Source organism: Aquarana catesbeiana, linkage group LG04 (assembly GCF_042186555.1).
Source record: "Aquarana catesbeiana isolate 2022-GZ linkage group LG04, ASM4218655v1, whole genome shotgun sequence".
Lineage (NCBI taxonomy): Eukaryota > Metazoa > Chordata > Amphibia > Anura > Ranidae > Aquarana > Aquarana catesbeiana.
This window is the reverse complement of record NC_133327.1, coordinates 178,061,679-178,086,590: the sequence shown is the minus strand read 5'-3', so window position 1 is coordinate 178,086,590 and position 24,912 is coordinate 178,061,679. Positions and strand designations below refer to the sequence as shown.

General features: G+C 44.5%; 1 long non-coding RNA gene across 1 annotated transcript; it reads right to left on the bottom strand.

Moving 5' to 3' along the window:
• Nucleotides 1-5,879: 5,879 nt before the first annotated feature.
• LOC141141440 (uncharacterized) lies at nt 5,880-17,417 on the bottom strand. Its single transcript, XR_012244081.1, has 3 exons — nt 17,312-17,417; nt 6,060-6,194; nt 5,880-5,978 (listed from the first exon to the last, which is right to left on the bottom strand). It is a non-coding gene; the product is annotated as an uncharacterized lncRNA (long non-coding RNA).
• Nucleotides 17,418-24,912: the final 7,495 nt, after the last annotated feature.

Below are 24,912 nucleotides of genomic sequence, written 5' to 3'. Positions count from 1 at the left end.
CATGCATCCCTATCCCCACCCACCACTATCCATCCATCCCTCTCCACCATTCACCCCCATCCCCACCCAGCACTATCCATCCATCCATCCCTCTCCACCATGCATCCCCATCCCCACCCAGCACTATCCATCCATCCATCCCTCTCCACCATGCATCCCCACCCAGCACCATCCATCCATCCCTCTCCAACCATGCATCCCCACCCAGCACTATCCATCCATCTCCACCATGCATCCCCATCCACCACTATCCATCTATCCCTCTCCACCATTCACCCCAATCCCCACCCAGCACTATCCATCCATCCATACCTCTCCACCATGCATCCCCATCCTCCCCAGCACTATCCATCCATCCCTCTCCACCATGCATCCCCATCCCCACCCAGCACTATCCATCCATCCATCCCTCTCCACCATGCATCCCCATACCCACCCAGCACTATCCATCCATCCCTTTCCACCATGCATCCCTATACCCACCCAGCACTATCCATCCATCCCTCTCCACCATGCATCCCTATCCCCACCCAGCATCATCCATTCATCCATCCCTCTCCACATTGCATCCCCATCCACGCTCAGCACCATCCATCCCTCTCCACAATACATCCCCATCTACACCCAGCACCATCCATCTATCCCTCTCCACAATACATCCCCATCCACACCCAGCACCATCGATCCCTCTCCACAATTCATCCCCATCTACGTCCAGCATTAAAATAGTGTTAAAATAAAAGTGGGTGCTCCAAAGGACTCAGGGGATGGCCAGTGGGCAGATTCGGTGGGACGGACAGTGGGTGGGCCCTGAGGAATGTTGGTGGTCAGGCCCCGGGGGGCCCAGGCCTAAAGCTGTGTAATTGGCCCCAAAATTTCTGATGGCTGCCCTGTAAGTACCTGTGTGACTATGGCACCAGGACAGGGTCAGGGGAGCTTGTTTTTTTTCCCCATGCCAGTGGGCCATGATCAGGGATGCATGCACTGTCCTGTCACCATTTGAGGAGGCCAGGAGGATGGTGAGCAGTGACAGTGCATGCATCAGTGACACTGTCCCCCTTGTCCACCTGTTGGAGCACAAGCTGCGTGGAATAATGGACAGGGCACTTGAGGTAGAACAGAGGCAGGAAGAGGAGGACTTCCTTAGCTCTCAAGGCCCCCTTTATCCACACAGTGTTCCTGCGTGCCCGCCGATCACACAGGAAGAGGACGAGGAGGAGGAGGAAGAGGAGGATTGTGTCAGCACGGAGGTGGAGTCTGGCACTCAGCATCAGCAGCAGTCTTTAAGGGATCATTTACAGTCCGAAGAAACCCATGGACTTGTACATGGCTGGGAGCAGGTGGCTGCGGATCATGTTGTCCTTAGTGACCCAGAGGACTCCGGACCGAATGCCTCAGCAAACCTACGCTGCATGGCCTCCCTGATCCTGCAAAGCCTGAAGAAGGATCCTCGTATTCGTGGTATCAAGGAGAGGGATTGATACTGGCTGGCAACCCTCCTTGATCCACGTTACAAGGGTAAGGTTGTGGACCTTATCTTGCCGTCGCAGAGGGAGCAGAGGATGAAACATCTTTGGGAGGCCTTGCAGAAAGGTCTGTGCAACGCGTTCCCAGAGACTGGGGGGTTACAAACTCCTGTTCCTGGACAATGTGTTGCTGAGGCTTCGGTCAGTCAAAGAAGGAGCGGTGGAGAAGGTGGCCGTCTGACCGATGCGTTCAGACAATTTTTTAGTCCGCAGCCCCAAGGTATGATCGGTTCCAGCAACCATCGCCAGCGTCTGTTTTACATGGTGCAGGAATACCTAGGGGCAAAATCTGACTTGGACACCTTTCCCACCGAAAATCCTTTGGGTTACTGGGTCTTGAGGATGGATCACTGGCCAGAGCTTGCACAGTATGCAATTGAGCTACTGGCCTGTCCTGCATCCAGCGTTCTTTTGGAATGCACATTCAGTGCTGCTGGAGGCTTTGTAACCGATCACAGGGTGCGCCTTTCCACCGACTCGGTCGATCGACTGACCTTCAAAAAAATGAATCAGTCTTGGATCACCACCAGCTACCTAGCACCTGATGCTGATGTAACCAAATAATTTTTTTTGAAATGTCAGATCCCTTGACTGCCTACGCTGATGCTGAGTGACTATCCTGTTATGCTGAGTGACTATCCTCTTCCTCCTCAATGATCATGCTGATAGGTTGTAAGAATATTTTTGTTTCTGGGCGCCGCCACCAGTGGCTAAGGCCCAATTTTTCAGCCCCTGTTTAACAGAGGCGTCTAATTACAATTTTTGATGCAATATTTTGCAAGGAGGGTTTGTTGCTGCGCTCAACTAGAGTATTTGTGAGGGGTTGCAGTGCTGTGGCACCAGCACCAGTGCCTAAGGCCCAATTTTTCAGCCCCTGTTTAATAGGGGCGTGTAATTACAATTTTTGATGCAATACTTTGCAGCAGGGCTCATTTCTGCGCTCCAACTAGAGTATCTGTGAGGGGTTGCAGTGTTGTGGCACCAGCACCAGTGCCCAATGCCCAATTTTTCAGCCCCTGTTTAACAGGGGCGTGTAATTACAATTTTTGATGCAATATTTTGCAGGAGGGCTCATTCCTGCGCTCCAACTAGAGTATCTGTGAGGGGTTGCAGTGTTGTGGCACCAGTGCCTAAGGCCCAATTTTTCTGCCCCTGTTCAACAGGGACATGTAATTACAATTCTTGATCTAATATTTCACAGCAGGGCCCATTTCTGCGCCCACCAAGAGTAACTGTGAGGACTTACAGTGTTGTGGCACCAGTGCCTAATGCCCAATTTTTCTGCCCCTGTTCAACAGGTACATCTAATTACAATTCTTGATCTAATATTTCACAGCAGAGCCCATTCCTGCGCCCTCCAAGAGTAACTGTGAGGGCTTATATTGTTGTGGCAACACCAACACCTAAGGCCGCAATTTCTGCAGAGTATATAGGGCAGGCCCCTACTTTCAAATATCCAACTTACAAACGACTCCTACTTGCAAACGAAAGGAGACAACAGGAAGTGAGATAAAATCTACCCCTAGGAAGGAAAATTCTTTCCTGTAAGAGTTAATATGGGAAAAACATGTCTCCTCTCCTCTGATGCTTTATCCCCAATCCTTGTTTCACTAAAAACGCCAAATTGTCAAAAAACATTTGTCATTGGGACAGAAAGTGAGGTGAAATCTTCTGAAGAGGTGCACAGACAGCAAAACAAATGACACAGGGGTGATAACCCTTCCCTATGTTTTCCAAAAAGCTTAAAAATAGATTTTTTGGCTGGAGCTACTCTTTAAAAATGTACCAGTTCAAAATTACAAACAGATTCTACTTAACAACAAACCTACACTCCCTGTCCTGTTTGCACCGCCTGTATACTGCTGTTCAGAGGGCCTGGGGCCCCATGCCTTTCCTTTTTTTTTATTTGGGTGCGGGGTACCCCTTAATATCCATACAAGAACCAAAGGGCCTGGTAATGGACTGGGGGGTAATGGACTGCTGTTTGTCTCACTGATTTTCATCCATATTAGCGGGATCGGACATTACATTAAAGCCGTAAGCAGTTTTAAATGACTTTTATTCCTTTACAAATGTCATTTTGTGCAGTGACTGTTCTAAGCACAGGAAGCACGCGCCACTTTACAGGCATACTATAGACACCCCCCAGGTACAATATTTAAAGGAATATTTCACTTTTTTTTTTTCACTTTAAGCATCATTAAAATCACTGCTCCTGAAAAAACGTCCGTTTTTAAAACTTTTTTTGCATTAATAGATGTCTCCCGGGGCAGGACCCGGGTCCCCAAACCCTTTTTAGGACAATACCATGCAAATTAGCCTTTAAATTTAGGACTTTTGATTTTGAACGTTCGAGTCCCATAGACTTCAATGGGGTTCTAAAGTTCGTACAAATTTTCGGTCCGTTTGCAGGTTCTGGTGCGAACTGAACCGGGGGGTGTTCGGCTCATCCCTAGTCAAGAATGCGGTGACGTACAACACGTACAATAGCACTATAAAAGGGAAGTTCAGTAACCAGTGCGCCACCCTTTGAGCTCCTTCTGCTAATCTCGTGTTAGTAGAAGTTTGGTGAGAGACTATTCGCACATTTCAGCCTCGTGCTTTTCAGATCCTTACTGCTCTTCAGTTTGTGCTTGTGGGTTTGTATCTGGTTTTCAGTGCATGTAGTCAGTTTGCATTTGTTATTCAGTGCATATAGTACATATTTGATTTTCAGTGCATTCTTGTCCACTCGTTTCTGATTTTCAGCTTGCTCTTCTCAGGTCTTTCTGTTTTTCAGTGCTTTCTGTTAGTTCGTTCTGACCAGCCAACTGTTTTGAAGCCATGAGGACCCTCACCCCGGACCAGAGGGTTTTTAACTACCAGCTGGCCAGAGCCAGAAGAGTGGTGGAGAACACTTTCGGGATAATGGCCAGCCGGTTCCGCCTATTCCTTACGGCAATCAACATGGCAGAATATAAACGTAACCATATAATCCTTGCATGCTGCATTCTCCACAACTATTTAAGGAGAAATTCAATGAACTATGTGGCCTCAGTTGGGTCTGAGGCTGGACTTCAAGAAGAAACCCTGACGGCACTTGAAGCTGGCCCTCCTGACTTGCCCCCCAAAGCGCCCGCAAAGTAAGACAGAAGTATGTTGAGTACTTTGCGGGTAGGGGGGCCATTTATATGCCAGAAAATGTTTAAGAAACATTTTAAAAATAAATATTTTAGTTAAACTGAAATAAGATTTCCTTTGATTTACTGCTTGTGTTTCTTTTAGCTTTGTCCTAGGTTATCCAATGGGCTTTTCTTTTTGGCCATTTTCTTCAATAGTGCAAATGTAATTTATTTTATACATGAGGTGACAATCTCTTCTTCAGCGAACTATTTTGTTGTGGGTCTGCTACACACACACCTTGCTTTTGTTGTTAATGTATGTAATGCAATACTGATAAAAATATTTATAATTTTCAGCACCATGAATTAATTTTGGGAGTCACGAAAATGGCCTGATTGTTGCAAATCATAAAGCACTGTGGGGGTTATTTACTAAAGGAAAATCCACTTTGCACTACAAGTGCACTTGAAAATGCACTTGAAACTGTAGTGCAAAGTGGATTTGCCTTTAGTAAATAACCCCCATTGTCACTGTAAACACCAACTTAGTCCAAAAACTGCTATTGAGCATTGAAATAAGAAGTCAAACATTGTTGAGTAGAAAACTTTTTACTCTGTGCACATTCACATGTGCATTAGAAAAGGGTTTTTGAACAAACCAACATATTTTTGTAATAACATTTTTGGTTTTGACAGTACAAATAGCCTTTTTTGTGTTAAGCAGGCATGTTTAAAATCATTAAACAATACACAACTCAGGAACTTACAAAGTTCAACTTTGATAATTTGAAGGCAATATCAGACATTAGTATGTCCAAACTGTGTTGATATTGCCTTCATCAGATGGGGTGATGTCACCCCTGTGAAAGCCAAATTTTGAAGATGCAAACAAATTGAGAGTCAATATGGAGATTTCCCTCCTGATCCAATGCCTAATGTCAACATGTGCTAGCTCCCATCATGTGGGATCAATAGACGTGTTTCGGGGGTGCAACCCCTTCCTCTCAGCTACTTGAGTTGCGAGGAAGAGGTTGCACCTACAAAACGCGTACATTGATATCCCGTGATGGCAGATAGCGCATGTTGACACACTGTGTGCATCTTCAAAATTTGGCTTTCAATATACATCAAAAAAGATTCCAAAATTTAAAAAATATCAACAAATGGAAGAATTTAGGTGTGTTTTAGATTCTGCCTAAAACATCAATGATGTTTTTGAGTCTTTTTTCAACATCATTGATGTCTTCCTTGATCTTCTGTAAATTACGATTGCACACCATGATCTCCCCGATGAAGACGTGTGCACTTGCACTTGTGAATTTAGTTTCTTATTTCACAACATCCACATCACCTAAAATAAAAAAAACACACCATGTGTTATAAATATGCAGGCATACATCTATTACCTAAAGCTGTGGTCTCAGACACTCACCTGTTGTGGTCACTATTTCACCCACTTCATAAACCTCTCCTTCCTCCACATCCTCTGGTTGTGGTGTTAGTATTTCCCCTTCTTTAGGAGGTGGGGGGTCCCTGGTGTCCTCTGATGTCCTGAGTCTTTTCTCCCCTATGTGAATAAAAAGAGGTATACTTAGCACACAGATATTGGAGAGCAGAAATAGGAATCAGAAACATTGCTTGGAAGTGTCGGAAGTATCGTATAGTTGTCTTTTTGGGCAGAGTTCCAAGCTGAAGACATTTTTTTTCCCTTTCTAAAGCTGGAATACTTACCTTTTTTGCACAATTTTCACACATGGCGACACCCGTAGTATCCACTGGAGCACCTGTGTGGGACACCCTAAAAAGTTTGTTCTGGTGTCCCACACTAGTGCTCCTGTGTCCAGATGTGTAAACAGCTGCTGAGTGTCCTCTCCTTACACTGAATCAAGTTTACATTTTCATTCTAGTTACAAACCCATCTAGACAACAATGTACTAAACTTCTTTGAATACAAATAGGCCTGAACAAATGTAATTAACCTGTATCTGCCAAAAACATTGTATTAGTGGCCGAACGAACGATGTTTACTACGAACGATTAATGTGCCCACGAACCTGAAAGTCATTTTAAACTGTACAACAGTGAAGAAAAACACATGGAGCAGCACGAACGTAATAATAATAATAGAAACACAGGACGGATACTTACTTTTTAGAAGCAGTTTCCTGATGTTTCTGTACTGATCCTGCTCCCTCAATTTCAGGTCTGACCAGCGTTTCCTCAATTGATGCTTGGATCGCCGTACCCCAAAATTCTTCTGCAGACTTTTCACAACTTTAGCCATGATCTTGGCCTTTCTCACATTTGGGTTTGGGTAAGGTCCATGCTTCCCATCATAGTCGGCCCTCTTCAAGATGTCCACCATCTACACGATCTCGACAAAGGACATATTTGAGGCCTTAAATCTCCTCCGGGATCGGGATGTTCGTGGCGCCGGGCTTTCGTCGGTGCTGCTCTCCTCTGCATGCACGTGCTCTTTCTCCGCCATGTGCTCTCCCACTGTGAAGCAGAGAAGGGGCAGGAAATAGACTAGAAAGAACGTCAGGGGCGGGCGGAGTTTCACACATGCGCAGTGTATATAAAGCGTAACACGCGTGCATCGTACGTACGATCTGTGAGAGGAGGGAATATCGGAAGCGCCGATCGTTGGAACAAAGGTACAATTTTAACTTGGTGCATCAGTGGGCTATACTGCTTATAGATTGAGGCCTATATTGGGACAAGATTAGCAGAGTTTAGCCTGATATTAGGGTTTGTCTTGTGTTGTGTCTTGCAGCGAAAATGGATCTATTCAATGATGAGGACTTTATCCCCATATTCATTGATATGTACAGGGAGCTGCCCTGTCTGTGGCAGGTAAACCACCCCTTTTATAACAATAAAACAAAGGGGAAGGCAGCACTGGATCAATTACTGGAATTAGTGAAGCCGGTGATCCCCACAGCAGACATCCCCTATTTGAAGGCCCTAATTGGTGGCATGAGGATCACTTATAATAGGGAGCACAAGAAGGCCCAGGATTCCCAGAGATCAGGAGCTGCAGCAGATGACATTTATGTACCCAGGCTGTGGTACTATGACAGACTGCATTTTCTGGCAGGCCAGACTGAACCCAGGCCAGCACTCTCCAGTCTTCCTTCAATGCTTCCTTCCACCACAGTTGAGGCTTCCGATGTCCAACCTGGGCCTTCCAGCCAGGAAGAAGTGGAGGTGTTATTATTGATCAGTAATTTCTGATTTTACAAAGTGTTTTACATATCAATAGACAGTAGTGGCCACAAATGATTGGGACAAGAATGAAAAATTCTGGGGTCACAATGTGTCATGGTTATGCAATAGAGTTTGTTTGTCAGCTTACCTGTCTCCATGTGTTCACCTCTAGAGACCAGCTGACCCTCACCTGACTGCTTTTGTAAACTCTCCTCTAGCATGGCTCCACCCCAGCTCCTATCAGGGAACCCTATATTAACCTGTGCACTGCAAGCCAGCAGTGCTGATCAACCATTGTGTGTCAGATTTCGTGTGTACTTGCTGTGTTTCCTACGTCTGATTCCAGTTACCGACTTTGGCCTGTTCTTAACTATTCCTGTCTGCTCGTGACCCTGACCATTGGTGTGTCCCCGACCATCCCTGTTTGCCTGTGACCCTGAACCTTGGCGTGAACTCTGTTGTCCTTGTCTGCTTGTGGCCCCGACCTTGGCTTGTCCCTTACTTTCCTTGTTGTTCCAGCCTGCTGCCTCCTTCCTCTTCTCCTGTAGTCTACCGTGAGCGTAAGCTGTGAGACCCTGGGAGCCGCGACCTGGAGCCAGACTGCAGCGCAGTCCATCCTCACCACTAGAGGCTCTTGTGAACACCTGCTGGCTCTTAGACTCCACGCCCTGGGGAATCTATGCTCTAGTTCCCAGTGGGATCTGTGTCAGTGATCCGTTAGACCTGCTTCCTGAACCTCCCAGGGTTCAATCCGCAGCAGTCAGTCCTAGGGTCCACTATCTAGCGGTGCACTTCTGACTCCTACAGAGTGCATCTGTCACCTAGCCTCAAGGTGATCTGACAGTTTGATCAGCCATGGACCCGGCTGAGCTGCAGATGATCTGTTGCAGGGCTTAGTTCGCAGACTTGAGACCCAGGAATCGCATCAGACCCAGGTGATGCGATTCCTTCAGGATTTGGCATCCTGTTTTGAACAGGTTCAGGCCTCATTAGGACCCCTGGTTCAACAACCTCAACCGCTATCTGCTGCTGCACCTATCGCACCAGTCGCAGCCACACATTCATTACATCTGCCAGCTCCGGCCCATTTCTCTGGGGACTCCAAGGCCTGCAGGGGGTTCCTTAGCCAGTGCACAATTTATTTTGAGCTTCTGCCCCAAAACTTCCTGTCCGATCGGGCAAAGGTAACCTATATTATATCCCTCCTGTCCGGTGAGGCGTTAGCCTGGGCTGCGCCTCTGTGGGAACTAAATGATCCAGTGGTTTCTAGCCTGTCTGATTTCTTAAACTTTTTCGAAATATCCTCGAGGAACCGGGTCGTGTCTCCTCAGCGGCCAGTGCCCTTTTACGTCTCCGTCAAGAGTCCACTTCTGTGGGACAGTACGCTCTTCATTTTCGTACTTTGACTGCTGAGCTGAGTTGGAATAATGAGGCCCTAGTTGCAACCTTTTTACATGGCCTCTCTGATAGAGTGAAGGATGAATTAGCAGGAGGATCTCTCCCTGCTGATCTGGATGGTGTCATCACCTTGTGTAACCAGATCGATATTCACTTTCAGTAGAGAGCCCTGGAAAAAAGACACCAGCACTCCCCGTTCTTTAGGCAGCCTGAGCTCCATGTCCCTTCTCTTCATTCCGAGGAGCGCCTCCTGCCTGCTGAGGAACCTATGCAGCTGGGCCGGACCAAGTTATCTCTCGAAGAATGCACTAGGCGCAGAACTCTGGGCCTGTGTCTTTACTGTGGCGTCAAAGGTCATTTTCGTGATACTTGTTCTCTTCGTCCGGAAAAACGCTCAGGGCTAATACATCTAGAAGGTGGAGTATTGGACCCTGAAATATCACCTTCACCTTCTCATCTTCTCCTTTCTGTGTTCCTTCATGTTGGCGCTTCCCCTCGTTCGGTCTTGGCATATCTGGATTCCGGAGCCGCTGGCAATTTCATGGACTGGGGAACTGCGTCTTCCATGAGACTTACCCTTTTGCCCCTTACAACGCCATTGGTGGTCTTGGCAATTGATGGCACTGTTCTCCCAGGGGGCCCTATCCACTTCCAGACCCTCCCTGTTAAGATGTCGGTAGGGACACTCCACCAGGGGTGGATTTCCTTCCTTGTCTTACCTAAGGCTTCATTTCCTATCATATTAGGTCTTCCTTGGTTACGGCTCCATTCTCCACATGTTGACTGGACTGCTGGACAGATCTTGACTTGGGGTTCCTCCTGTTCCTCCTCCTGCCTACTCAAGGTTACCCCAAAAGAGAAACTTCCTGTTGCCACCATCCCAGTATCTTCTGCTCTTCCCGCTGCATATAGCGATTTCTGGAATGTCTCCTGCAATAGTCGGGCTGAGGCACTCTCTGGGTCGTGTGGCACTCTGGATGAGGAGCCCACCTGTGAACCTGAGCCAATCAGTCACTGCTTTGCCTGTCCCTGGACCCCCTTGGACACACACCCAGGTTGACTCGGCTGACTCGTCCACCAGTTCCACAGTCACTACGCCCCCTGCGATGCAATTCTGGTGGTCGCTGCACCTGGCGATGCTGTTCAGTCAGCCTCTGCACCAGTCCAGCCTATGCCCAGTGAGCTTCCTGCTTCTTGTTCAGGACCTTCTGTAACCTGGCCTCACCCTACTGCTACTACATCCGTTCAAACCTGTTTAAGAGGCTCAATCCATCCTTTGGATAGACTGCCTCATTCGGCCAGGTGGGGTTTTTAATCTTTTGTTCAGGGCTCTCTGCATTTTGTTTGTGTTTCAGCTATCCAGCTTAACTCTTGTGACACGTCACCTTCTAACCAACCTGACCTCAGGGATTCACTGACCTCTACCCAGTCTGATGATCCTGTGTTGGATGTCCAGCTCATCTTTAAGGGTCTGGGGGACCCTGCTCAGACTTCTGATGGTCTTCTCGTGCCCTTACCCATTTCTAAAAAGACTTTAGTCCTCAATAAGTCCTTTCGTCCTCTCCCTACCTCGGTCCCGGTTTATGAGGATAATCTAAAGTACAAGGTTAGTCAAGTTTTGGATTCCCGGCTCCGTAAAGGCATTCTTCAGTACCTCGTACATTGGAAAGGGTTTGGTCCTAAGGAGAGGTCTTGGATCACTGCATCTGAGGTCTTTGCTCCTCGTCTATTGAGGAGGTTCCATCTGGAGTTTCCCTTTAAGCCTGGGCACAGGCGGGGGAGGGGGAGGCCTCATAAGAGGGGGGGTACTGTCATGGTTATGCAATAGAGTTTGTCAGCTTACCTGTCTCCATGTGTTCATCTCTAGAGACCAGCTGACCCTCACCTGACTGCTTTTGTAAACTCTCCTCTAGCATGGCTCCACCCCAGCTCCTATCAGGGAACCCTATATTAACCTGTGCACTGCAAGCCAGCAGTGCTGATCAACCATTGTGTGTTAGATTTTGTGTGTACTTGCTGTGTTTCCTACGTCTGATTCCAGTTACCGACTTCCATCCTCACCACTAGAGGCTCTGGTGAACACCTGCTGGCTCTTAGACTCCGCGCCCTGGGGAATCTATGCTCTAGCTCCCAGTGGGATCTGTGTTAGTGATCCATTAGACCTGCTTCCTGAACCTCCCAGGGTTCAATCCGCAGCAGTCAGTCCTAGGGTTCACTACCTAGCGATGCACTTCTGACTCCTACAGAGTGCATCTGTCCCCTAGCCTCAAGGTGACCTGACACAATGATAGTCTTTTCTATTTATTAACATTCAATTTGCAACAGCCATGAGCTGAACATTGTGTGTGATTGATGAAACAAAAACTAAAGCTATGTCCCTTTTTCGTACACAGGAAAGTCTCAGCCAGGAGGAGGCTGTGGAAAGTGGCAGCCAGGTGGTGGCGGGGGTAAGTGGCAGCCAGGAGGTGTCCGGGCCCAGTAGCCTGCCCGAATCCCAGGTCCCTCCCCTCTGCCTTCCAAAAAAAAGTCCCAGGAATAGGAGTAACCTGGCCTATTTCGGAAGGCTATTGCGGCCCTCAGAACCCCCCCCCCAATAATCAAGATGACTATGCCTACATGGAAGCCTGCAAAATGCAGGAAATGGAGGAGGGCCAACGCCTCATATATAAGGAAGTTATGTTACAAGCCCTAAATAAGGGGTTGAGGGACGAACTCACAAGCCAAAACCACGTTTGTGAGTTCAACCTTGGTCTTCCTCCTCCTCCTCCACCATCTGCCACAACTCCAACACCAGAGCCACAGCCTGGAAGCAAGCATGGAAGGAAGCATGGAAGGAAGACAAGAGAGTGATGGCCTGGGTTCAGTCTGGTCTGACAAAAGACACAGGCTGTTGTAAGACCACAGCCTGGGGCCAGATATGTCATCTGCTGCTGTTCCTGATCTCTTGTAGCCCTGGACCGAATCGTGCTCACTATTATAAGGACTCCTCAGGCCACAAATTTTGACTGTAAAATAATTGATGTCTGCCCTGGGGTACAAAGGCTTCGCAAATTTCACCAGCTTCTTCAGCGTTGCCTTCCACTTTAGTTTGTTATGACCCATAATAAATGGCTATTTATTTTTCACAAATACTTGCCTATATGTTTTACTTCAAAAAGGACAGTTTGTTTGTGAGTAGGCAGGTACATTTCAAAAATACAATGTGAAATTAACAATGGTCACCAACACCAACCTCCTTGAGGTTAAAAAATACAAGATAATAATGGTGGTAACTTGACACAAAACAAAAGAAAAAATTATGGAGATCACTATAAAAAAATAGGAGATCTGTATAAAAAATAAAAAAAAAACACTATAAACAAAAATTCTAAACATTATTATGGAGATCTGACAAAAAAAAAAAAAATATTCATGAGATCACGAGAAATAATAAAGAAATCAAGTTGTCAGAACTCTGTGTGAATATCAGCAGCAAAACAACTTCATTATTCTAGCATTATAAAGAAGAAGAGCATGTGCTGCATTAAAAGACTTTAAAATTTGCAGTGTGACAAATGTGCAATCTCCATTACAAATGCTAGTTTTACCAGAACGAGCACTTCCGTCTCGTACTTGATTCAGAGCATGCGTCGAACTTTGTGCGTCGGAATTGTGTACACACTAATGGAATTTACGAGAACGGATTCTGTTGTCGGAAAATTTGAGATCCAGATCTCAAATTTTGTTTGTCGGAAATTCCGACGGAAAATGTCTGATGGAGCCTACACACGGTCGGAATTTCCGACAACAAGCTCCCATTGAACATTTCCCGTCAGAAAATCCGACCGTGTGTACACGGCATTATACAAGCTGTACACTCACTACTTTACTTTGTAGCAAAGTGTCATTTCTTCAGTGTTGTCACATGAAAAGATATAATAAATATAAATATTTACAAAAATGTGAGGGATGAACTTACTTTTGTGAGATACTATATATATAGATATATATCTAGATCTATAGATCTATATAGATCTATAGATCTAGATATATATCTATATATCTAGATCTATATATCTATATAGATATATATATACATAGATAGATAGATAGATAGATAGATAGATAGATAGATAGATAGATAGATAGATAGATAGATAGATAGATAGATAGATAGATAGATAGAGGTATATATATCTTCACCGTAGATGGGGAAAGCAGTACTCGGTTATCAGGCAGTGCAATGCAATCTAGTCATCCCGCTGACCATATATAAAAAAAAATTCAAGGGATTGCTGCACATAAAATTTTATTGAACCAATTGTTCATGCATATACAAAGCATTCCATAATATAGCATTGGTGATTTCCGCTTCGGGCTCAAAAGCTCACGCCCTTCATCAGATCAGAATATATGTAAAGCTCTAAGTATACCTATGTCTATTTAAACATTTTCAAACAGCACATTTGGAATGAATTATGTGATCAATCAATAAATAGTATAATTCAATTCCTTCACTCATACGTTAATTAGTTTATTTAAATGAACAAATCTAAATCCGTGTTTAATTCTGTAGGGGCAATGGTATCAAGAAAATTAATCCAATGTACTTCTTGTTTCTTTAACAATATTTCACCACCTCTCCTGTTCTTATTTATCCCCCTCAGCACCATATACTTTAATTGGGAAACTGAATGTCCTTTCTCCACAAAGTAGCTAGTAGCTAATGGTAGCTGTACTAACGTATCCCTAATTAAGTATTTGTGCATTGCTACAGTATGCGGTCCTTGAACTTCTGGGTGGTTTCCCCTAGCCCACAAGGGCATTTTCTCACATAAATAATATATGACGTTTGGCATGTGTAATAGCCTTTAATTGAATATCATAACCTCCATGTGGGTGAGATATATGCTTTCCTTTAATCATAGACTTGCACTGTATACAGGATAAACAATATGATAGTTGGATTGGGGGACTATATTGGTCAGATTTGACCAATCTCTCCCTTAAAGTTCTACCCTGTCTATATGAGGACAAGGGTGGGGTTTGAAATTCAACTATATTAGGATAATTATCTTTCAACATCCCCCAATGTTTTTAATAATGTTATAAACACGAAAAGATAATGGATGGAATTGTGATACAAATGGGATTCTTTAAGTATTCCTATAAGGGATCCTGTTGTTAGTTAAATGTATACATTCCCTTTTGACTAATGTGGCCGGATAACCTCTCCTAACAAGCCTAGTTTCCATCTAATTTAATCTCTCCTCACGATGCTGTGGATCACTAACAATTCTTTTTACCGAAGTCAAATGACTATTAGTTATCGATTTGAATTTCCCTTGGGGTGAAAACTACTAAAATGTAGCAGTTGGTTATGGTCCATACTTTTAATGTATAAATCACTTTCTATGTCGGTAGCATTTATTTTTTATATATATAGATATATAGATCTATATCTATATCTATAGATATAGATATAGATCTATATATCTATATATAGATCTATATCTAGATCTATATATATAAAATAAATGGTATTTAAAATATAATGATACAAATCCTCCTACAGTGCCTTGCAAAAGTATTCACACCCCTTTGCTTTGTACCTATTTTGTTACATTACAGCCTTTAGTTCAATGTTTTTTTAATCTGAATTATATGTAATGGTTCAGAACACAATAGTCTAAGTTGGTGAAGTAAAATTAGAAAAATATAATCATAAAACTATTTTTCAGAAATTAAAAAAATTATAATTGGTATGTGCATATGTATTCACCCCCTTTGCTATGAAGCCCATAAAAAGCTCTGGTGCAACCAATTACCTTCAGAGGTCAAATAATTAGTGAAATGATGTCCACCTGTATGCAATATAAGTGTCACACGATCTGTCATTACATATATACACCTTTTTGAAAGGCCCCAGAGGCTGCAACACCTAAGCAAGAGGTACCACTAACCAAACACTGCCATGAAGACCAAGGAACTCTCCAAACAAGTAAGGGACAATGTTGTTGAGAAGTACAAGTCAGGTTAGGTTATAAAAAAATATACAAATCTTTGATGATCCCTAGGAACACCATCAAATCTATCATAACCAAATGGAAAGAGCATGGCACAACAGCAAACCTGCCAAGAAACGGCCACATACCAAAACTCACGGACCGGGCAAGGAGGGCATTAATCAGAGAGGCAGTAGAGAGACCTAAGGTAACCCTGGAGGAGCTGCAAAGTTCCACAGCAGAGACTGGAGTATCTGTATATAGGACAACAATAAGCTGTATGCTCCATAGAGTTGGGCTTTATGCCAGAGTGGCCAGAAGAAAGCCATTACTATCAACAAGAAACAAAATGTCACATTTTGAGTTTGGGAAAAGGCATCATTTTGGCCATCAAAGAAAACGCTATGTCTGGCGCAAACCCAACACATCACATCACCCAAAGAACACCATCCCCACAGTGAAACATGGTGGTGGCAGCATCATGCTGTGGGGATGTTTGTCAGCAGTTGGTACTGGGAAACTGGTCAGAGTTGAGGGAAAGATGGATGGTGCTAAATACAGGGATATTATTGAGCAAAACCTGTACCACTCTGAGTGTGATTTGAGGCTAGGATGGAGGTTCACCTTCCAGCAGGACAATGACCCTAAACACACTGCTAAAGCAACACTTGAGTGGTTTAAGGGGAAACATATAAATGTGTTGGAATGACCTAGTCAAAGCCCAGACCTCAATCCAATAGAAAATCTGTAGTCAGACTTAAAGATTGCTGTTCACAAGCGCAAACCATCCATCCTGAAGGAGCTGGAGCAGTTTTGCAAGGAGGAATGGGCAAAAATCCCAGTGGTAAGATGTGGCAAGCTCATAGAGACTTATCCAAAGCGACTTGGAGCTGTGATAGCCGCAAACGGTGGCTCTACAAAGTATTGACTTGTGAATAGTTATGCACATTGACTTTTTCTGTTATTTTGTCTTATTTGTTGTTTGCTTCACAATAAAAAAAACATCTTCAAAGTTGTGGGCATGTTCTCTAAATTAAATGATGCAAATCCTCAAACAATCCATGTTAATTCCAGGTTGTGAGGCAACAAAACACAAAAAATTCCAAGGGGATTAATACTTTTGCAAGGCACTGTACATGAGTTGTACCTGTTTATCTTTCCATCCTTCCGACACAGTCTTCTATAGCACACAGATGAAGTGATAATTTCTCAGAAGCAGAAACCATGGGGCGGGGATCTGACATCAAACATACTGCAGAGCTAGAGCACAGAGTTAAGTGTAACATGAGAGCTGATTGGAAGAAAGTGACTACTCCCCCTCCCTTTCATAGGCTCAGAGAAAACAGAGAGCTGAGGATATGAGTCATCTTCTGTGTGCTGGTTGGGGGAGGGGCATGGGCCCTCTCCCGGAAGGCTGAGGCGTGGCTTGATCATGCCGAGAGAGATGAGATCAGAGAGGAACCAGACTTGATGCTTTGGATTCAGGTTAGTACACACTATAGTGGGATGTGCTTTGTTCATTATTAATGAGGTTTACGAACACTTTAAGCAACTATATTTCACAATAAAGTAGGAGAACTAACCACAGTTTTTCTGTGGATTTATGACATTGCACTTCTCCCGGCAGATGATGAGGGTATAACAAGGCACAGAGTGGCACAGGTGCTTGTAGAAGATCCTAGACGGAAGATGCTCTGAGTAGTACAGGAGATGCAGTAAGCACAGAACTGGGAACCGCGCAGAAGACAATCCAAAAGCTGTCAGATGCAGGATCTAGAGGTGCAGTAAGGCAGGCAAGATTCAGCAACAACCAGACAGCAGGGGTGCTGAATCAGGAAACAAAAGCAAACTCGGGGCAAGGCCAAGGATGGTATCAGGCAAGAAGAGAAGGTAATCAGCAGACAGAAGATAAGGTCATGTTCCAAGCCAATTGAATATTGAGATTAAGCAGAGTCAGGACAAAGCTGGGTCAGAACACAAATGCAAGCATAGGGTCTGGCCACAGAAGCTGAGGACCGCTGATGTAAGCAATTCTATTTCTCTTACCTCTGTTTACTAGTTAACAGCTTTAATTCACCTATTCAATACTAACCTGATAGCCGGCACTTCTCCATTCCTCACACTTAGACCTGCGCAGGGAGAAACATATATAATGACCAAAGAGAGATCAGAATTCATACACTGCTCAGTTTATTTCCGGGTACAGCATCTGTTATAGTATACAATCAGAATATAGCCAGGCCTGCCCACTCATGGTTTACCTCCAATCCAGGCCAGGCTAAACACCTCCCCTATGTATAGACGTATTATTCGTAAAATATCTCGCCTCACAATGTACAGACAGTTCTTTAACAGTAAACAGGTTATTACATCACTTTGTCTCAGACTCTAGCTTGTGCTTAGCAAAAGACTGCAACAATACTTCCTCTTTCTCTATAGAAACGTGTTTCCTACTTTTAACTACAGATATTATACATTATATTTAAAGGAGTATTCTAGCCTTAGGTTTCAATAATAGCACAAAGCACTGTAAATATTGGCGGGGGGGGGGGATTTTCCAGGATTCTTTCAACCGATCATGAGCCTTGCAGTGCTTTAAATAGGCCACTTGGCACCAAAGTCAATTCAAATGAAGGCCCCTTGATCCCCCCCCTCCCCTCCCTCCTTGTGAAAGAGAGCCTTGACTGCTGGAAGCTTGGCAACTACATGGGTGTTAACCTAAAACAGGGGGGTTAAGTTGCTCTGATGGGGTTGACCGCTAAGGCTGAGTTCACACTGGCATTAAGAGCAGGCATTTAAGAGGCATTAAAAAGGCCCCACAAACGCCCATGCACAAAATACAATAGACAGCACATAGTGCTGTTCACACTAATGCCCTGTATACACGGTCGGATTTTCCGACGGAAAATGTGTGATAGGACCTTGTTGTTGGAAATTCCGACCGTGTGTAGGCTCCATCAAACATTTTCCATCGGATTTTCCGACACAGAAAGTTTGAGAGCAGGCTATAAAATTTTCCGACAACAAAATCCGTTGTCGGAATTTCCGATCGTGTGTACACAAATCCGACGCACAAAGTGCCAATCATGCTGAGATTAAATAAAGAGCTGAAAGCTATTGGCTACTGCCCCGTTTATAGTCCCAACGTACGTGTTTTACGTCACCGCGTTCAGAACGATCGGATTTTCCGACAACTTTGTGTGACCGTGTGCAAGACAAGTTTGAGCCAATATCCGTCGGAAAAAATCCTAGGATTTTGTTGTCGGAATGTCCGATCAATGTCCGACCGTTTGTATGGGGCATAAGTGTTAGCATTGTGTCACTTCAAAATTGAAGCCTCATGTTGATTCAGAAGGCGTTTGAAAGGCTTCAACGCCTCCCATTCAAGTCTATGGCAACGCCTTGCAATTGCTATGGCAGGCAGTTGCAGAGCGTTTGCGGGGCGTTAAGGTTCATTCATTTACTGTAATGGAATTTGTGGAGCAGTATAACATACACACAGTGGGGTAATATGGCGTACTCTGGATATGGCAGTGTTGTTACATATGAATGGATATGAGGTGGATTAAAGGGGGGCAATAAGACAAGTCCATGTAGGGATAGCTTTTATGCTGTCCTCCAGAGGCTGCCAGTTCAGACGTTTTGGAAGGAAAAAACTCTGGAATATACTGTAGGCACCCTTTAAATTTCAGTATTACAGGAGAAGAAACCATTGTGTCCTTATATGAGAATCCCTAGGTCAAGATAGCTGGCCTAGGGGTGCAAGAGTAAAGTGGAAAGGTAAGAGGAGAGAGGAAAGTGGGAAAAGAGAACAGAGGAGAAAGCAAAGTGACCGAAAGAGACTCGCCCCCTCACGTGAAGCATGGAAGGATTTATGCCGAATATATTGGGTCCATGGTTCCCAGGTGGCCTCAAATTTTACAGTAGTGTCCAGTAAAATGCTCACCATTTTCTCCTGGGTCATGATCCAGGAGACCTTCCTTTTAACCAAAGTGAAGGAAACATGAGGTTGCTTCCAGGCTCGAGCAATTGTCAATTTTGCCCCCCTAAAAATAAACATAATAAGGCGTTAAACCAATTTGGGGGCCCCTGGGATCAGGAAATTGAGCAGCGCTATGTGGGGAGATTTCTGAATGGGAAGACCCGTGACTTTCCCGACCATGTGGAAAATTTTGTTCCAAAGTCCTCTGAGTTTGGAACATTCCCACCATATGTGCATCACTGATCCAAGGTGTCCGCAATTTGGGAAACACAGAGGGGAGGATGTCGGGTAGATTCTAACTAGTTTTAGGGGGGTGAGATACCATTGCATTAAAACTTTCAGGTTTGCCTCCACTAGTGCTGTATTCAAAATCCCTTTAAATGGGGAGATCAAGGCCCTGTGCCATTATGCTAAGCTCCAGGTTTGACCTAGGTCCCCCTCCCTGATTCCAGCATGAAAAGGGACTTAGAATCCACCCTAGCCAATGACTGATAGATCACTGAAATTCCCCGCCTCTGCTCCGTGGCATGTCCACACCATTGCTCATAATCTGTAATGCCGCGTACAGACGATCGGAATTTCCAACAACAAATGTTTGATGTGAGCTTGTTGTAGGCTCCATCAGACATTTTTTGTTGGAATTTCCGACAAGCAAAATTTGAGAGCTGGTTCTCAAATTTTCCCACAACAAAATCCGTTGTCGTAAATTCCGAGTGTGTGTAGACAATTCCGACGCACAAAATTCCACGCATGCCCTGAATCAAGTACGAGACGGAAGCGCTCGGTCTGGTAAAACTAGCGTTCATAATGGAGATAGCACATTCATCACCCTGCAAAGTTTTTAATCTTTTAATGCAGCGCATTCTCTTCTTCTTCATAATGCTAGAAAAATGAAGTTGTTTTGCTGCTGATATTCACACAAAGTTCTGGCAAACTGATTTCTTTATTATTTCTCGTGATCTCATGAATAATCTATTTTTTTTGCCAGATCTACAGAATAATGTTTTTTTTTTTTTCTAGTAATATACTTTTTTTAATTTTTTTTTTATCAAGATCTCGTGATTTTTTTTTTTTTTTTATAGTGATCTCCATAATATTTTTATTTGTTTTGTGTGTCAAGTTACCACAACACCATTATTATCTTGTGTTTTTTAACCTCAAAGAGATTGGTTGGTGTTGGTGTCCCTTGTTAATTTGACATTGTCTTTTTGAAATGTACCTGCCTACTCACAAACTGTCCTTTTGAACTAAAACACATAGCCAAATATTTGTGAAAATAAAATAGGCATTTATTAGGGATCATAACAAAATAAAGAGGAAGGCAACGCTGGATAAACTGGTGAAATTGGCGATGCCTTTGTACCCCAGGGCAGACTTCAATTATTTGACAGGCAAAATTGGTAGCCTGAGGAGTCCATTTAATAGAGAGCACAATACGGTCCAGGACTCCGAGAGATTGGGAGCAGCAGCAGATGACATGTATGTCCTGAGGCTGTGGTGGTACAACAGCCTGCGTCTTTTGTCAGACCAGACTGAATCCAGGCCATCACTCTCTTGTCTTCCTTCTACACTTGCTTTCACGCTTGCTTCTGGGCTGTGACTCTGGTGTTGGAGTTGTGGCAGGGGGTGAAGAAGGTGGAGAAGGAGGAGGATGGTCCAACTCACACAGGTGGGTTTTGCTTGTGAGTTCGCCCCTCAACCCCTTATTTAGGGCCAGATAGATCACTTCCTAACAGAAGAGGCATTGGCCTACCTCCATTTCCTGCATTTTGCTGGCTACCATGCAGGCATAGGCCTCTTGAAAATTGGGGTTGGTTCTGAGGGCCACAGTAGCCTCCCAAATCAAAGAAAGTGCTGACTCCTGCACATTCCTCCCTTTCCTGGTACTTTTTGTTGGAAGGCGGAGGGGAGGAACCTGGGATTCAGTCAGGCTACTGGGCCCAGCCACCTCTTGGCTGACACTTTCCACGGCCACCTCCTGGCTGCCATTTTCCACAGCCTCCTCCTGGCTGAGGCTTTCCTGTGCATGAAAATGGGACATATTTTTAGTTTATTGTTCATCAAACACAATTTTGAAAAATATATTAAACAATGCTATACCTGACTCAAGCTGGGCTCCTCTACGTCTTCTTCCTGGGTGGAAGGCCCAGGTTGGACTTCTGAAGCCTCATCTGAGGTGGAAGGAAGAGTGGAAGAAAGGGTGGAGAGTGATGGCCTGATTTCAGTCTGGTCTGACAGAAATTGCAGTCTGTCGTATTACCAGAGCCTGGGAACATAAACGTCATCTGCTGCTGCTCCTGATCTCATGGAATCCTGGACCTTCTTGCGCTCCCTATTATATGTGCTCCTGAGGCCACTGATTTTGGCCTTCAAATAGTTGATGTTTGCCGTGGGGATCTGTGGCTTCACCAATTCCAGGAATTGATCCAGCGCTGCCTGCCTCTTTCTTTTATTAGTATAAAAGGGGTGTTTACCTGCCACAGACAGGGCAGCTCTCTTTACATATCAATGAATTGGGGGAGGAAGTCGTGATCATTGAATTGATCCATTTTATCTACAAGACACAACACAAGACAAACCCTAATGTCAGGTTAAACTCTCCTAATTTTGTCCCAATATAGGCCTCAATCTATAAGTAGTATAGACCACTGATGCCCCAAGTTCAAATTGTACCTTTGTTATCACGATTGGCGCTTACGCTACTCCGTCCTCCACTCACAGATCATACGTAAAGCGCACACGTGTTACGCTTTATATACACTGCGCATGCGTGAAACTCCACCCGCCCCTGACCTTCTTTCTAGTATATTTCCCGCCCCTTCTCTTTCGGCACAGTGGGAGAGCAAGTGCATGCAGAGGAGAGCAGCAACGAGGAGGACGACGAAAGCCTGGAGCCACAAACGTCACCATCCAGGAGATTTAAAGCCTCAAATATGTCCTTTGTAGAGATGGTGGACATCTTGAAGAGGGCCGACTATGATGGGAAGCATGGACCTTACCCAAACCCAAATGTGAGAAAGGCCAAGATCATGGCTAAAGTTGTGAAAAGCCTGCAGAAGAATTTTGAGGTACGGCGATCCAAGGATCAACTGAGGAAACGATGGTCAGAGCTCAAATTGAGGGAGCAGGATCAGTACAGAAGAATCAAGAGAGTGCTGCAAAAAAGTAAGTATTTTGTCGTGTGTTCCTATTAATATTATTACATTTGTGCTGCTCCATGTGCTTTTCTTTACTGTTGTACAGTTTAAAATGGTGTTTAAAATGACAAGTTTCAGCTTCGTGGGCGCAGTAATCGTTCGTAGTAAACATCGTTCGCTCGCCCACTAATACAATGGTTTTGGCAGATGCAGGTTAACTACATTTGTTCATGCCTATTTGTATTTAAAAGAAGTTTATTACATTGTTGTCTAGATGGGTTTGTAACTAGAATGAAATGCAAACTTGATTCAGTGTAAGAAGAGGACACTCAGCAGGAGCACTAGTGTGCAACACCAGAACAAACTTTTTAGGGTGTCCCACACAGGTGCTCCAGTGGATACTAGGGGGTCTCTACATGTGTGAAACTTGCACAAAACAGGTAATTATTCCAGCTTTAGAAAGGCAGAAAAATCATGTTTTCAGCTTGGAACTCTGCCAAAACAGACAATTTTACGTCATTTGTTTCATATTCCTATTTCTGGCCTCAAATATCTGTGTGCTAAGTATACCTATTTTTTAATTCACATGGGGAGAAAAGACTCGGGACGTCTGAGGTCACCAGGAACCCCCAACCTCCTAAAGAAGGGGAACTCACAACACCACAATCTGAGGATGTGGAGGAAGGAGAGGTTTATGAAGTGGGCGAAATAGTGACCACAACAGGTGAGTGTCTGAGACCACAGCTTAATTTAATAGATGTATGCCTGCATATTTATAATACATGGTGTGTTTTTTTTATTTTAGGTGATGTGGATGTTGTGGAAGAAGAATCTCATTTCACAAGTGCATGTGCAAACTTCCTCTTTGGGGAGATCATGGTGTGCAATTCTGATTTACAGAAGATCAAGGAAGACATCAATGATATTGAAAAAAGACTCAAAAACATCATTGATGTTTTAGGCAGAATCTAAAACACCCCAAAATTATTCAAGTTTGTTTTTTTCTGATTTTCACAAATCACAAAGCCATCTCTTTTTCACAAAAGAGGGCAGAGATTTTGCCAAAGCCATCTAATAATTTGCAAGTGTGCAAGAAGTCTGCATCGGGGAAGGAGGATCTCTGGAGATTATGCCCAACTTCTGTAGGAGGTGCTCTCCTTTGGGAAAGGTAGCGAATCAGAATGGCTTGTTATTAATTTCAAGCTGAAGGGAAATAGCCACTAATATTTAATGTTCTTCTGGGTCAGCACCGATAGTAATGGTTTAAGTCCCCATCTCCTCTGAATCGTGGGGGGAGAGATGTCGGCAAAATTCTGGATAGGATGCCCCAGAATATACAGTTGTGGGTGGAGCGGGCCTTTTTCATTATTTCTTCTTTGACCGGGTAGAAATGTGGCTTGACCATCTGATCAGGGGGGCCCAGAGCCCTATGAGCTCGATCAAGTTCCAGCAAGTGTGAATGAATCTCAAGAATGAGTTCTTTGATGAGGGAACGGACTGTTTTTCTGGTACATCAGTGACGGATTCGGGTAGCCCCCTGATCCTAAAATTATACCATCTGGACCTGTTCTCAAGGTCATTGATTTTGCCCATAGCAACGTCTAGTTGGTTGTGCAGGTCTTGGATGCAGTCCGTGCTTTGGTTGCCCTGGGCAATCGTTGCATCCATTTTGGTCTCAATGGTCTCAATGCGAGAACCCAGAGCTTGGAGGTCCATTTTTATGTCAGAAGTAAGTTTGACAGCTGTCTGGGATTATTCCTTTTTCATCAGCTCTGCAAATTTAGTGAAAATGAATGAGATGTTCTGTGGTTGTGGTGGGATCTGACCCGTGCTGTACAGGGGCTCATTAGGCCTTGGTGAAGCTACAGTCATTAAAAGTTCATCTAGGGTTTGGTGTATGAGGGATTCCATGGACGCTGGAGAGGTTGTGCCCCTGAGTGGAGTGGTGTTAGGAGTGCCCCCCCATACCTCAGCCTGCAGCGTGTCCCACCAAGAGGAATCATCAGGGATCCCTGTTTGAGCAGCCTCCTGGAGCCGCCATCTTGAAAGTCTCGTCAGGCTTCAGGATCGTGCTGAACTGTGCCCGTAGGCTTTGCCTGGCTGTCCCTGTCCTGACATAAAAAGGTCCCCACTTGCTGGCACTCGCAATGAGGGGGATCGGGTGATGCCGTAGATTACTGGGAGTGCTGAAGAGCCGGAGTGGGAGGGAGCTCCGTGACTATGCGGCCATCTTGCGGAACTCTGCGCATGCGCCCAGTATGTGATATTTTGAATATTGTTACAGTTGGTAAGTTCAATAAAACTGTGGCCTTGCCATAATTCCAACTTAAATCAGTCTGGTGTCTTTTTTGGGGGGCAAGTTATAGGGGTTTCTAATAGCTGATTAAAACGCACTTATGCTTCTCAGCAGTCATATGCATGCTTATGCTCATGCACACGCAAATAATGCAGATACGTGCACACCCCTGATTCTGTGCATGGGCATGAATTTAGTTTTCCTGCCACATGAAAAAAGCTGGTAGACCTGTTTAAAAGTAAAATAGAAACTAATGCCGGGTGTACACCTAATTAACA